At 42.6% G+C, this 13,903-nt stretch overlaps 1 protein-coding gene and 1 long non-coding RNA gene across 3 annotated transcripts in view; one reads left to right on the top strand and one right to left on the bottom strand.

Annotated features, from left to right (window-relative positions):
- Window positions 1-4,700, bottom strand: part of chd1 (chromodomain helicase DNA binding protein 1) — a 159,990-nt gene extending 155,290 nt beyond the window's left edge. The window contains exon 1 of one of the 2 annotated variants that reach the window (XM_047372502.1): window positions 4,343-4,700. The gene's annotated coding sequence lies outside the window, so the exon portion shown is untranslated. The remainder of the gene's footprint in view (window positions 1-4,342) is intronic. The other variant, XM_047372503.1, reaches the window with a different exon arrangement.
- LOC124872467 lies at window positions 3,362-13,460 on the top strand. Its single transcript, XR_007039294.1, has 2 exons — window positions 3,362-3,530; window positions 12,841-13,460. It is a non-coding gene; the product is annotated as an uncharacterized LOC124872467 (long non-coding RNA).
- The last annotated feature ends 443 nt before the right edge of the window (window positions 13,461-13,903 follow it).

The raw sequence follows: 13,903 nt of genomic DNA, 5'->3' as shown, positions 1-13,903 counted from the left end.
AATGCGGCCCGAACCGCAGCCTGCACCCCCACAATATATATATCAAAACGTCCGGCTCGGTCCCGGGTGGTGTGCTATTACTTTTATTGGTGTTTCGAGTTACCATGGCGACGTAATTAACGAAAAACCGCCCCCCAAAATCCCCATAGGAATGAATAGTCAGGGGCGGAGGAATCCTCAAAATTCACTGTTTTTGAGGCTCTACTGTATCGCCATACTTTCACCTAGAAACACAGTTTGACTTTCAGTTTGTAGAAAAATCCGCCGGCTCTTCAGAAATGAAAACGGTTTGTTGATAACTGCTACGGTTTCTCTAAAATTAGACTTCAAGCGACACAAAGTTTGCGACAAAATCACACTCTTAACAGTGGAGATGGCAGTTACTAGAGTGTAGAAAGAGGGGATTTTTTCAGGAAAAATTATTTTTAACTGGCACTCACGGCAACAAATTTCGCTCTAAAGTCACAATTTTCGGTCGGTTTGTAGGGCCGGGCCTCTGCTTTCACACAATAACTTTAAAATTGTTCTAGGTTTCATAGATTTCTGTCAAAACCCCCTTGATCGCCAAGACTCACAGGAATTCTGTAGGCCTCCCATGTATTTTCAATGAGAGTTTGATCAGTAATCCATGAGTGACACCATTTCTTTCCATCCTACTATTTTATACTATGAATGACATAGAGCTATGAAAATCTCCATGATTGGGGACGAGGGATAGCTGTCACCCACAGTTTAAAAAAATTTCAAATACCATGTACGGATTCCGAGATATTAGACTTTGTTCGGGAGCATGTTCAGGCATTTTTGTCTTTTTCTCCATTTTCCCCCTCTTTTCACCTAGTGTTGTGTCTTTATTATTATATTTTCAAAAATAAAGGATGAATATTAATGTTCCCCTGTCCGTTCTGAGAAAAACGGTCCAAGAATGACATCAATCGCCCCTACGGTTTCCGAGTTATGGCCAGTCGTTCGGGAGCATGCGCCTCCATGTTATAAAGCCAGGCCAGGGGCAGACACAGAGTGAGGTGCTGCGTGAGTGAGAAACAGCAGGTGTCAAGTTACACTGACGCTCTTTGCTGATTGGCTGATTCATTCCTCGTTGTTCTATTTATAGCTCTGTGTATCTCCTACTGTATATGTCTGGATGTGATTCTATCTTTCTTTCTGCCTCTCTGTGTCTCACACACAGACACACACCCACACACGCATGCATGGATTACTATCTTTCTGAGGACTTTGCATTGACTTTCATTCATTCCTATGGCTTAAACCTGACCCGACCCCTAACCCTTTGACCATCTTCATAGGAGGCAAGTACATGGCGGCCATGTTCTGTGGGATACTTAAACAGCATGTACTGCTGTTTCAACACCCAGACAACAGTGATTAACCCTAAAGGTCAATTTCTTTCATCAACCCTCCATGCTTACTAATGATCATTTAAAGCTTATAATAATATACACAATGGTTTTAGAATAGCAACCATGTTCTATATAACTAATAGAAATAACCCAGACCTGAAAGGACAACCATGCTTGATTTTCAAAATAAGACAAAACATGCTCTACAAAATAAAAGCCTTTAAACAATAGATGATTGCAGGAGTGGGCTTCACACTACTGTTGGAGCTCCCCCAGTGATGGGAATGGGACTATGCTGGTCCTTTGAAACAGCCTTACTGAAACTTCCAAAATAAAAGCCTCAGTCTTCCAGAGTTACTATGGATTTTGTGAGCTGACAAGAGCATGAAAAATGATTTTTAAATAGCAAGCGGGTTCTATTTAACTAATGGAACTAACCCAGACCTGAAAGGACAACCATGCTTGATTTTCAAAATAAGACAAAACATGCTCTACAAAATAAAAGCCTTTAAACAATAGATGATTGCAGGAGTGGGCTTCACACTACTGTTGGAGCTCCCCCAGTAATGGGAATGGGACTATGCTGGTCCTTTGAAACAGGCTTACTGAAACTTCCAAAATAAAAGCCCACACCTTCCATAGTTACTATGGATTTTGTGAGCTGACAAGTGCATAGAAAATGACTTTTAAATAACAAGAGGGCTCTATTTAACTAATGGAACTAACCCAGACCTGAAGGGACAACCATGCTGGACTTTCAAAATAAGACAAAACATGCTCTACAAAATAAAAGCCTTTCCATTTTAAACAATAGATCATTTCAGGACTGGGCTTCACACTAATGTTGGAGCTCACCCAGTGTTGCCCATTTAAAATAAGGCTTACTGAAAATTTCAAAATAAAAGCCTCAGTCTTCCAGAGTCACTAGTAATATTTTAAGCTGACAATAGCATAGACAATAAAAAAATAGCAAGCTCCGGAAGCTCCGGTCCGAGAAGCACGCACCAAGAGGCAGCAGGCCCCGTCTAAATTTCTTCCGAAATTTTCTAGTTTATACTACTTTGCATATATATTTAGAGGCTGGGACCGGGCGGCCCTAGTGCCAAGTGTAGCTACGTCAAATCCACCATTTTGGGATGTATGAAGGCTACGTGTCCGGTGACATGTCTACGCACAGTTTCGAACATCTGAATTTTTTTGTCCACTGCAAGTTTCAGAAATTCTCCCAACCACAAACGTTTAGTATGAAAGCGGCACAGTCTTTCATACATGAGGCCCTAGATCTTTGCAAAACTTGCTGAATGCAAAGCAGGTAAATCAGCCTTTTGATATAGGGGTGTTGGATCGGGGATGCATCCAAAAGTTGCAGGACAGCGATGCTCGAGTACTGGAGTTATTAAAACTTTACTCTACTGGGGACAGCATGAGAAGTGTCTCTTCAGTGGCCGCTCACTCTGAAACGGGTTTTGCTGGAGGGTTCTTCCTGTTAAAAGGGAGCTTTCCATGTACACTCAATATAAGCTATGTATGCAAAGTTGAAGACTCGATCGTCTCTGCCTCCATGTGCTCGTTCAGAAGGGATTGCTGTAACTGGTGTGAGGCGACATGCTGGGTCTGCCCTATATTTTACCATCTTGCATAACAAACTGAACTTGACTAGGATTATATTGTGTAATGTAGATAACTGACTTTGAAACCATTTTACTCAACTAAATATACATTACTGTTTATAAACTGAACCCTTTTTTTGTAAAATTCTTTGTTAAATCAGTGCTTTATAAGTAAACTGAACTGAGCACAAACGTCTACTAATAGACAAATCTGGTAAAGTATACGCATTTGATTCTAAAAGTGTTTGAAATATGTCACAAAGAGGCAACTATTGTGGCAAATGTCATCACCAGTTAAGAACGGTCGTATGAAGTCTCCTAAAACCAAAACTCGGCGACATGTCTCTGCCATCTTATTCTTTAACCTTAACTTTAGTGGTTGAGCGCAATCGTACCTAGCAGCAACCAGCGACGCTTCCCGTTCAGCTCCTGCTGTTAAAATGAGCGCACGGTAGACCGAACTAGCCGCACTTCTGAGGCCTGGGAGGCCTGCGGAGCACCCGTGTTCCCTCGCCACAGAACACCAAGAAACGCGTGTTTTCTCTACGAAATAAATTAAGTACGCAATGTTTATCACTTAACACTTGATTGTTCATCTAAAATATTATAACGTGTGGTTGCAGTTTACCTTGTAGCTTTAGCCAACAAGCTAATATAGCTGATAACTGACGCAAGTGAACTCTGAGCTAGTGGCGGGGCGCGATTTAAGTCCCGCGCCAGCGAGCAGGCAAAACCCCGATTTAACCTGAGGACGACAATCTTTTTCTTATCCGAACTGATTTATTGAAGTTGTTTATGTGCTAAAGGACTATGCTCTTGCCTAATATATCTACTGCTAGATTTTGTTCTTCAAAGCTGATCAATTCAAACAGTCGGACAAAAGGATCGGTTTGTCCTACAATCAAATACTGTGTAACCCATCCCTGGTTAACATTGCGCGGTCGATTTATTGTGGCTCATGGTGGATAAATAAATATCTGTTGGGCGTTCGTATACAAGTGTTGTCAGCTAACGTTCCGAAGCACGAGGCTAGCGCAGAAGCTAACATAACAACACAATGTTGTACTAATTTGGACACAATAGAAAGATCAATTTCTCCAAAACAACTATACTTCACATTGTACCAGCAATTAAGATTAGTTAAGACAAAATCTGCCAGAGCAGTGATCCAAAGTATGATGTCAAGATTGGTTTGATTATTTAACCAAAAGTAGCTAGCAAAACTTTACCTTCTCCCATCTTGTTTTCATTCGCTCTTCACTTCTCGCGGTTTTTGGCACATTTATATGCAATATTAGCTTAGTTTTTCATTCATTTGCGACTAGAAACATCATACTTATCAGCGTACCTTATTTTGTGTTATCTACAAACCTCTCCAGAAAGTTGTCAAAAGTCGATTTTCCACTTTAGAGCTCCTTTGGTCCTCAGAGGAACTGCTGTGAGGCAGCAGCATGAGCTAACACCGCTTCAAGCTAGCTGCAGTTCCCGGTCGGTCGCGCGGTCAGAGAAGCTCCGGGTGACTGAAGCTGGTCTGTCTATCAGAGGTTCTGCTATCACTGCCTGTTGGGTGCTGAGAACAAATCCACTCAACTGCATTACAGAAAGCAAAGCCAGGTTCAGCGGCCCATGGACTTCCTAAAACAACCGGGCTCAGCGATGACGACGTAACGTTCAATACTCACGAAGGAAACCCCACGTAGTGACGTCACTACCCCAGGACCTGCTCGATGTTGTACACGATAAGTCTATTTGGGTGTCCCTACCACTACCCCTCTAATGTCTCTAAGGGGTAAGGTTAAAATATATCAGTTATTGCTGACAGAAACCGCTTTGACTTATGGCCATATGTAATGAGTAACCAGTAATCAATCCAGAAGCACACATTATTTGCATGCCTGTTAAGGAAAAGAAATGTATATAGTAGTTAGTGTAATATAATACAATATAATATAATATAATATAATAGTTAAATCAGTGTCGTATATTTTACCACAAATATATTTGATAAACTCACATTAATTATTTTCATTTCCTTTTGAACAATCAATTATACAATTAAAAGCCCTAAAATCATTAAAAGACATGTTGCCCAAGCTTTTAAGAGAAAAATTACCAGAATCTACTCCTGTAATCAATGTATATATTCCTCAATAATCAACTAATCTGCAGTGGGGAGAACAAGTATTTGATACACTGGCGATTTTGCAGGTTTTCCCACTTGCAAAGCATGTAGAAGTCTTTATTTTTTTATCATAGGTACTCCTTAACTATGACTGACAGAATCTAAATCCAAAACATCACGTTGGGTGATTTTTCGGTAATTAATTTACATTTTATTGCATGACATAAGTGTTAGATCACCTACCAACCATTAAGAATCCCGGCTCTCACAGGCCTGTTAGTTCTTCTTTAAGAAGACCTGCTGTTCTCCACTCATTACCTGTATTAACTGCACCTTTTTGAACTCTTAACTGTATAAAACACACCTTTACACACACTCAGTCAAACAAACAGTCACTCCAGTCTGTTGTGTTCACCTGGACAACAGAGTGGAGTGGAGATACAACTGTTGATTCAGATGATTAGGTTCATAGCTCGTTTAGAGACCCTTTTAATGATATGCTAATTTTGTGAGATAGGAATTTTGGGTTTTCATGAGCTGTATGCCAAAATCATCCGTATTAAGACAATAAAAGACCTGAAATATCTCAGTTAGTGTGCAATGAATCTAAAATATATGAATGTTAAATTTTCATCATGACATTATGGAAAATAATGAACTTTATCACAATATGCTAATATTTTGAGAAGGACCTGTATTGTACAACAACAGAGTGTCTTCAGTCAGAGGCTTCTTCAGATGAGCTGTAAGACAGAGTGCTACAGGAGATCCTTCCTGCCCACAGCCATCAGCATCTACAATGGTTCTTTGAAGAAACCTGCATAATATGAGCTACAACAACATTTAATTTCCCTTTTGGGATGAATAAAGTATATTTGAATTTATTTGAATTTGAATTAAAACTCCAACCTCTCCAAAATGGCCAAGACCAGAGAGCTGTGTGAGGACATCCGAGATAAAATAGTAGACCTGCACAAGGCTGGGATGGGCTACAGGAATACAGCCAAGCAGCTTGGTGAGAAGGCAACAACTGTTGGTGCAATTCTAAGAAAATGGAAGAAGTTCAAGATGACAGTCAATCTTCCTCAGTCTGGGGCTCCATGCAAGATCTCACCTCGTGGGGCATCATTGATCATGAGGAAGATGAGGGATCAGCCCAGACTTACATGACAGGACCTAGTCAATGACCTGTAGAGAGCTGGGACCACAGTCTCAAATAGGGTTGCCAACTCCTTGATAAATAAATAAGGGACACCTCCTGGTAGGGCTGTCCAACCCCACTGTCTGCACCTCTACCGACCTGGTGATTTTTTTCACCCTTTTTCTTTGTGTGAAATGACTTTGGAAACATTTGACTCAAACCCAAATTTAATTCGAGGCATGTTTTTGACTGATACAAATATCCATGGAAAAACAATTATTCAGCAATTTATAAAATAATTTATTCTTTTTGCAAAATAAAATTACTAGACAAAAGCAAATATCCTTCTAAAATAAATAAACCACTATTGAAAAGACCTCGGTCCTGCTTAACTTAAAACAATATAAAAAAGCATAACAGTATAATGCAAAACATTTTCGTAATAGTGCATTTAGTGCAAACAAAAAGTCTGTAGAAAAGTTGTAAACATAAACACTTGTGCCTTAAAGGCCATGACTGTACAGTTGTAGTGAAAAAAATATTGAACTAGTGAACTAAAAAATGCAGTACTGAATTATGTAGAAACAACTTGTTTTTTCCATTTATATTTCATTTGAGCTCTTGCTGCTGCAAGGAGTTGTTTGCTTTTCAGGACTACCGAGTAAAACTCTGAGCAGGACATTTCATTAATTAGACTGACAATTAGCTCACTTCTCATTAATTCTGTAGAACATTTGTTCCTCACACCAGTCCACTTATTTTTCATGATGGAGAAAATATTTTCCACAAACCCACTAGAAGAAGGGATGCTGAGGACAAAGGGTACAATAGCCTGGATGTTGGGGATGTCAGCTGCCGGAAGAACTTGCATCCACCTCTCTGCTGTTTCTATCTATCTATCTATCTATCTATGATGAGAGCACAGTTGCAAGAAAGTGGGACAACTTCGCCGAAAAACATGTTGTTTGAGCTTTCACGGTGTCCGTAGATCTCCTGCGGCGGAAGCATGGCGCGCTGGTTACGAGCGCTGAACAAACACGGCCTTTTTTCACGTAAGCAGCGAGGAGACGCTGGGGAAACCGTATCTGATGGGAAAACGCGAATCGACGTAACACCTGTATCTATCTTTAGCAACGGTACCTGCTGGCCAATGAGATGAGCCGAAATATTCTGTCAGCTCTTTGGTCACAGAGCAGGGTATGGCTGGTAATGAATTTACCGTAATGTCAAATATAAAGCATCCCATCATTTATTAATTCTGTTGACACTTTAGTGAAGATTTTTGATCCACCTAATAAAACAGGACTACGTGCGTCCTGTTTCAGCTCAATACGGGACGCGTACTTTTTATTCTAAATACGGGACGATTCCGTTTTTCAAGGGACAGTTGGCAACTCTAGTCTCAAAGACCATTAGTAACACACTACGCCGCCATGGATTAAAATCCTGCAGCGCATGCAATGTCCCCCTGCTCAAGCCAGCTCATGTCCAGACCCATCTGAATTTTGCCAATTACCATCTGGAAGATCCAGAGGAGGAATGGGAAAAGGTCATGTGATCTGATGAGACAAAAATAGAGCTTTTTGGTCTAAACTCCACTCGCCATTTTAGAGGAAGAAGGATGAGTACAACCCCAAGAACACCATCCCAACCATGAAGCCTGGAGGTGGAAACATCATTATTTGGGGATGCTTTTCTGCAAGGGGACAGGACGAATGCATTGTAGTGAGGGGAGGATGGATGGAGCCATGTATCAGGAGATCTTAGCCAACAACCTTCCTCCCTCAGTAAGGGCATTGAAGATGGGTTGTGGCTGGGTCTTCCAGCATGGCAATGACCCAAAACACACAGCCAGACCAACTAAGGAGTGGCTCCGTAAGAAGCATCTCAAGGTCCTGGAGTGGCCTAGCCAGTTTCCAGACCTGAAAACAATCAAAAATCTTTGAGGCGAGCTGAAAGTCCGTATTGCCCAGCGACAGCCCCGAAACCTAAAGGATCAGGAGAAGATTACTATGGAGGAGTGGTCCAAAATCCCTGCTGCAGTGTGTGCAAACCTCGTCAAGAACTACAGGAAACATCTTATATCTGTAATTGCAAACATAGTTTCTGTACCAAATTTTAAGTTTTGTTTTTCTGACGTATCAAATACTTATGTCACGCAATAAAATGCAAATTAATTACTTAAAAATCACACAATGTCATTTTCTGGATTTTTGTTTTAGATTCTGTCACTCGAGTCACGTGGGTGCGGTGAACGAGATGGCAGCGGCATGAGGCTCGTCCAACCCCCAATGGATTAACAATAGATTTTTACAGGAATATAGGCTCAAATTATAAGGAAAATAGGTACATTGCTAAATATTATAATCAGAAGGGGCAGAATAGTTAAGAAGAAAACTTAATTCAGCAAGATGACATCGAAACACAAAAGCATGGGACGCATGGCGACAAAGAGAAGCCTCACACATGAAGAAGAGGGATTTGAAGACGTCTCACCCCGCGGCCTTGATGCCATGTTTATAGAAATTACCAAGATGAACAACACATTCCAAAGCGTGGCCACAGATATAAGAACTACTAAAGAAATGACAACAGAACTAAAGTCAATGGTGACAGCGATGCAGGAGAGTCTGGTGGAGACAGAGACCTGGGTATGCGATCTGGAAGAGACCGCACACAGATTTTATGCTGATGGAGGAAAAACAACAGAAGAAGATGGAGGAAATGTGGGAGCGCATTCAAATCCATGAGAATCACAGTAAGAGAAATAACGTAAGATTGATAGGTCTGAAGGAAACGTTTGGCACTAATGGAACATTAATGAGGTACATTAATGAGGTACATTCAGAGTATCATGGCGAAGGGACTCGGGCTCCAAGCAGACGCTGAATTCAAGATTGAGAGTGTGCATTGACTGTTGGCCCCCCGATGCCGGATCGTGACAGACCTCCGAGACCGGTACTCATCAGGTTTTTGAGACAATCAGGAAGGGATAAGATCATTGCTGCGGCAAAAGAATAAAGAGGATTCGAATGGGAAGGATGTTGGCTATCCATATTTCCAGACACGACCAATGAACTGGTGGAGAAGAGGAAATCTTTCACAGCAGTGAAGCGTAAACTCCAGCAGAAGGGGATAAGATACACATTGGCTTTCCCATCAACATTACGATTTACATGGGGAGGGAAGAATGTGAGTTTTATCACAGCAACCCAAGTGGAGAAATTTCTTAATAACAATGACAAGGAAGAGCGCCAATGCAGAGGAGCACAAGGATCTAGTGAGTGATATGAAAGAGCTATATTCACACTGGCGAAGAGAAGAGTCGGGGACAGGACAGATGGAGCGAGGCAGCCATTGGGGATAAAGAAGCGTCAACCCACGGACCACATAAGACTGTTTTAGTTTAAACTGGTTTCGTTAAGAGCTGCCGATAACAGCTCATAGACCATCAAGCTATGTTTTGGTTATATTTTGGTAAAGCACAGTTTGTGTGTTTATTTTAGTTGGTTCTTGAATTGTTCGGCAGAGGACATGTTCTCTGTCCAGGTTTAATATTATTATGTCGGTTGTGTCCAGGGGTTCGCAAAGCAACATTTCAGAAGAGTATGAATGGCAGTGTAAAAATCTTCAGAAGCGGTGCACTGGTATAGGACTACATATTGAGAAGTATAAACATGACTAGTAAAATTGTTAAATGCATATCTTGGAATATAAATGGAAGTGGAAATCTGGTTAAACAATACAAAATATTATCGTATTTAGGAACTAATAAGGCAGGCATAGTTTTTATACAGGAAACACATTTAAATAAAGGAGAGGTGTTAAAATTCAAAATGGGATGGGTGAAATATGTATTTCATAGCTCGCGTTCGAGCTCACGCAATGGGGTTATGATATTGGTTAAAAAAGGCTTAGATTTTATGGTACAAAAAGAAATTAAAGATACAGGAGGACGAATGATATTGGTGCAAGCATTAATAGAAGGTTTACAGGTAGTATTATGCAACATATATGCATCAAATAAAGAAGACCCAAACTCCTTTCATGAGGTAAATAAGACATTAGGGGAGATGAGTGGACATATAATATTAGCAGGGGACTTTAATCAAGTACTCGATCCCATTTTGGATAAAAGTAAGTTTAAGGGCCAGTGATGACTAGGGATAGATTGCAAAACCCTTGATGGAAAAGATAATCGATTGCAAAATTAGGACAATTGGTATCACAGCACTTGGCACCAGGACACCCTAGGCAGGAGGTCGATGATCAACTTTGTTGTCGTGTCATCAGACCTACGGCCGCATGTTTTGGACACTCGGGTGAAGAGAGGGGCTGAGCTGTCCGCTGATCACCACCTGGTGGTGAGTTGGATCCGCTGGAGGAAGAGAAAGCCGGACAGACTTGGCAGGCCCAAGCGCATAGTGAGGGTCTGCTGGGAATGCCTGGCAGAGCCCTTGGCCAGGGATGTATTCAACTCCCACCTCCAGGAGAGCTTTGACCAGATCCCGGGGGATGTTGGAGACATAGAGTCCGTGTGGACCATGTTCTCCGCATCTATTGTCAATGATGTTGCCCGTAGCTGCGGCCGTAAGGTCTGCGGTGCCTGTCGCGGCGGCAATCCCAGAACCCGGTGGTGGACACCGGCAGTAAGGGATGCTGTCAAGCTGAATAAGGAGTCCTATTGGCTGTGGTTGGCTTGTGGGACTCCTGAGGTGGCTGACAGGTACCGTGAGGCCAAGCGTGCTGCGGCCCGGGATGTGCCAGAGGCAAAAACCCGGGCCTGGGAGGAGTTCGGTGAGGCCATGGAGAAGGACTACCGGTTGGCTTCGAAGCAATTCTGGCAAACCGTCCTGCGCCTCAGGAGGGGGAAGCAGTGCTTCGCCAACTCTGTTTATAGTAGCGGTGGGAGGCTGCTGACCTCGACTGAGGACATTATTGGGCGGTGGAAGTACTTCGAGGATCTCCTCAATCCTGCCATCAAGCATTCCGTGGTGGAAACAGAGGCTGGGGACTCGGGGTTGGACTCTTTCATCACCAGGCTGAAGTCACCGAGGTGGTTAAAAAGCTCCGCGGTGGCAAGGCTCCGGGGGTGGATGAGTACCTCCAATCTCTGGATGTTGTTGGGCTGTCATGGTTGACACGCCTCTTCAACATTTCGTGGCAGTCGGGGACAGTGCCTCTGGACTGGCAGACTGGGGTGGGTGTGTTCCAACTACAGGGGGATCACACACCTCAGCCTCCCTGGTAAGGCCTACGCCAGGGTATTGGAGAGGAGAGTCCGGCCGATAGTCTAACCTCGGCTTCAGGAGGAGCAATGTGGTTTTCGTCCCGGCCGTGGAACACTGGACCAGCTCTATACCCTCTACAGGGTGCTCGAGGATTCATGGGAGTTTGCCCAACCGGTTCACATGTGTTTTGTGGATCTGGAGAACGCATTTGACTGTGTCCCTCGTGATGCCCTGTGGGGGGTGCTCCAGGAGTATGGAATCGGGGGCCCTTTATTAAAGACCATCCGCTCCCTGTACGAGCGGAGCAGGAGTTTGGTCCGCATTGCCGGCACTAAGTCGGACCTGTTCCTGTTGCATGTTGGACTCCGGCAGGGCTGCCCTTTGTCACCGTTCCTGTTCATAACTTTTATGGACAGGATTTCTAGACGCAGCCAAGGGCCGGAGGGGGTCTGGTTTGGGGACCAGTGGATTTCGTCTCTTCTTTTTGCAGATGACGTGGTCCTGCTGGCCCCCTCTAGACAAGACCTACAGCATGCGCTGTGGCGGTTCGCAGCCGAGCGTGAAGCGGCTGGGATGAAGATCAGCTCCTCCAAGTCTGAAGCCATGGTACTCGACCGGAAAAGGGTGGTTGTCCTCTTCAGGTTGGAGGGGAGTTCCTGCCTCAAGTGGAGGAGTTTAAGTATCTCGGGGGCTATGTCTCTCGGCTGGCCTGGGAATGCTTTGGGCTCCACCCGGAGGAGCTCGAGGAGGCGTCTGAGGAGAGGGACGTCTGGGCGTCTCTGCTGAGTCTGCTGCCCCCGCGACCCGGTCCCGGATAAGCGGAAGACGACGAGTACGAGAATTAATAAAAATTTGAATTATAGATTCTGTCACTCACAGTTAAAGAGTACCTTTGATAAAAATTAAAGACTTCTACATGCTTTGCAAGTGTAAAAACCTGCAAAATCGGCAGTGTATGAAATACCTGTTTTCCCCACTGTATATTTACAAGTATTTACTGATGAGAAAAAAAAAAAAACAGAATAACAACCCAAAGGCAAACAATAAAAAAAACAAATAATCCACTTCTACTGATCAGAAATTATAGGGACTTTGGCTAGAATAACAACTTAACCTTCAGGCACTTTTTATTTACCCAGCTTAGGCTGTAAGACTTTTCAAACTTTTCTTATAACCTTGTGTTGGAATGTCTCCGCATGTTTTCAAATTATCTATCTAGCTTTCAGGATTCAGAAAAGATGAAAGGAGAAAAGGGGTACCTAGTCTATCCAGTAATCCATGGGCTTACATCTCATGGTGATCAGTCAGCTCACATAATTCTGTAAAGTTAACAAATCCCACCTGAATGACTAAAGCTTCTGTCTCCCTTGTCCAGGTTTTCACATGCTGGCAACATGCTCCAATATCAAACCACCATCTCTCTCTCGAAGATGGCAAAGTGATGACACAACATTCTTTCAGTTGGTCCCCAGAGGCTGCTCCACAGAGGGTCAACGTTATAATTTTTTTAGAGCAAGTGTTTGAGCTGTAGGCTGTGCTTGGGCTGATGCAGCTATCAGTGTGGGGACAAAAGTGAGTATTAAATACCTGGAATAACAAAAAAGTGACTCTTCAGTGGCCGCTCACACTGAGACAGATTCTGCTGGAAGGTTCTTCCTGTTAAAAAGGAGCTTTACGTTCCATTGTTATCCCATGCACACTCAGTATAAGTGCTTAATGCAAAGTTGAAGACTCAATTGTCTCTGCCTCCATGTGCTCGTTTAGAAGGGATTGCTGTAAATGTAGTGATGTGATGTGATGTGACATACTGGGTTTTTCTATATTTTACCAACTTGCATAGGAAATTGAACTTGACTAGGTTCGAATTGTGCAATGTATGTAACTGACTTTGAAACTGTCTGTATGAATGGACATAATTAAATATACACTGCTGTCGTTTTTTTTGTGAAATGCCTTTTTTTATCACTGCTACATAAATAAACTGAATTGAACTGAGCAACTACTACCTTCTCACAAGCTTCTACTAATAACTAAATAGATAGATGTGTGGCATGAGAATGTAGCAGAGAGAGTGAAAGTTTTAAGCCTAGCCTTAAAAGTAAACAAAGTGTCTGCCTCACAGACTATAGGGAACTGATTCAAAAGGACAGGAGCCTGATAACTAAAGGATCTGCCTCCCATTCTACTTCTAGAGACTCTAGGAACTACCAGTAAACCTGCAGTCTGAGAACGAAGTGCTCCGTTAGAAATGTATGGAACAATCAGATCTCTGATGTATGATGGAGCTAGATCATTAAGGGCTTTATATGTGAGGAGGAGAATTTAAAATTCTAAAAACACAAACATCTAAAAATTTGTGTCATGCATGAAAATTCAGATAGGATTAGATTTTTTTTTAATACCTTAATGGCAAAGATCCATCAAGAGCTGGAATCTGG

This window comes from Girardinichthys multiradiatus, chromosome 8 (assembly GCF_021462225.1).
Source record: "Girardinichthys multiradiatus isolate DD_20200921_A chromosome 8, DD_fGirMul_XY1, whole genome shotgun sequence".
Classification (NCBI taxonomy): domain Eukaryota; kingdom Metazoa; phylum Chordata; class Actinopteri; order Cyprinodontiformes; family Goodeidae; genus Girardinichthys; species Girardinichthys multiradiatus.
Note: the sequence above shows the minus strand (reverse complement) of the source record. Positions and strands in the feature narration are given on the sequence as shown.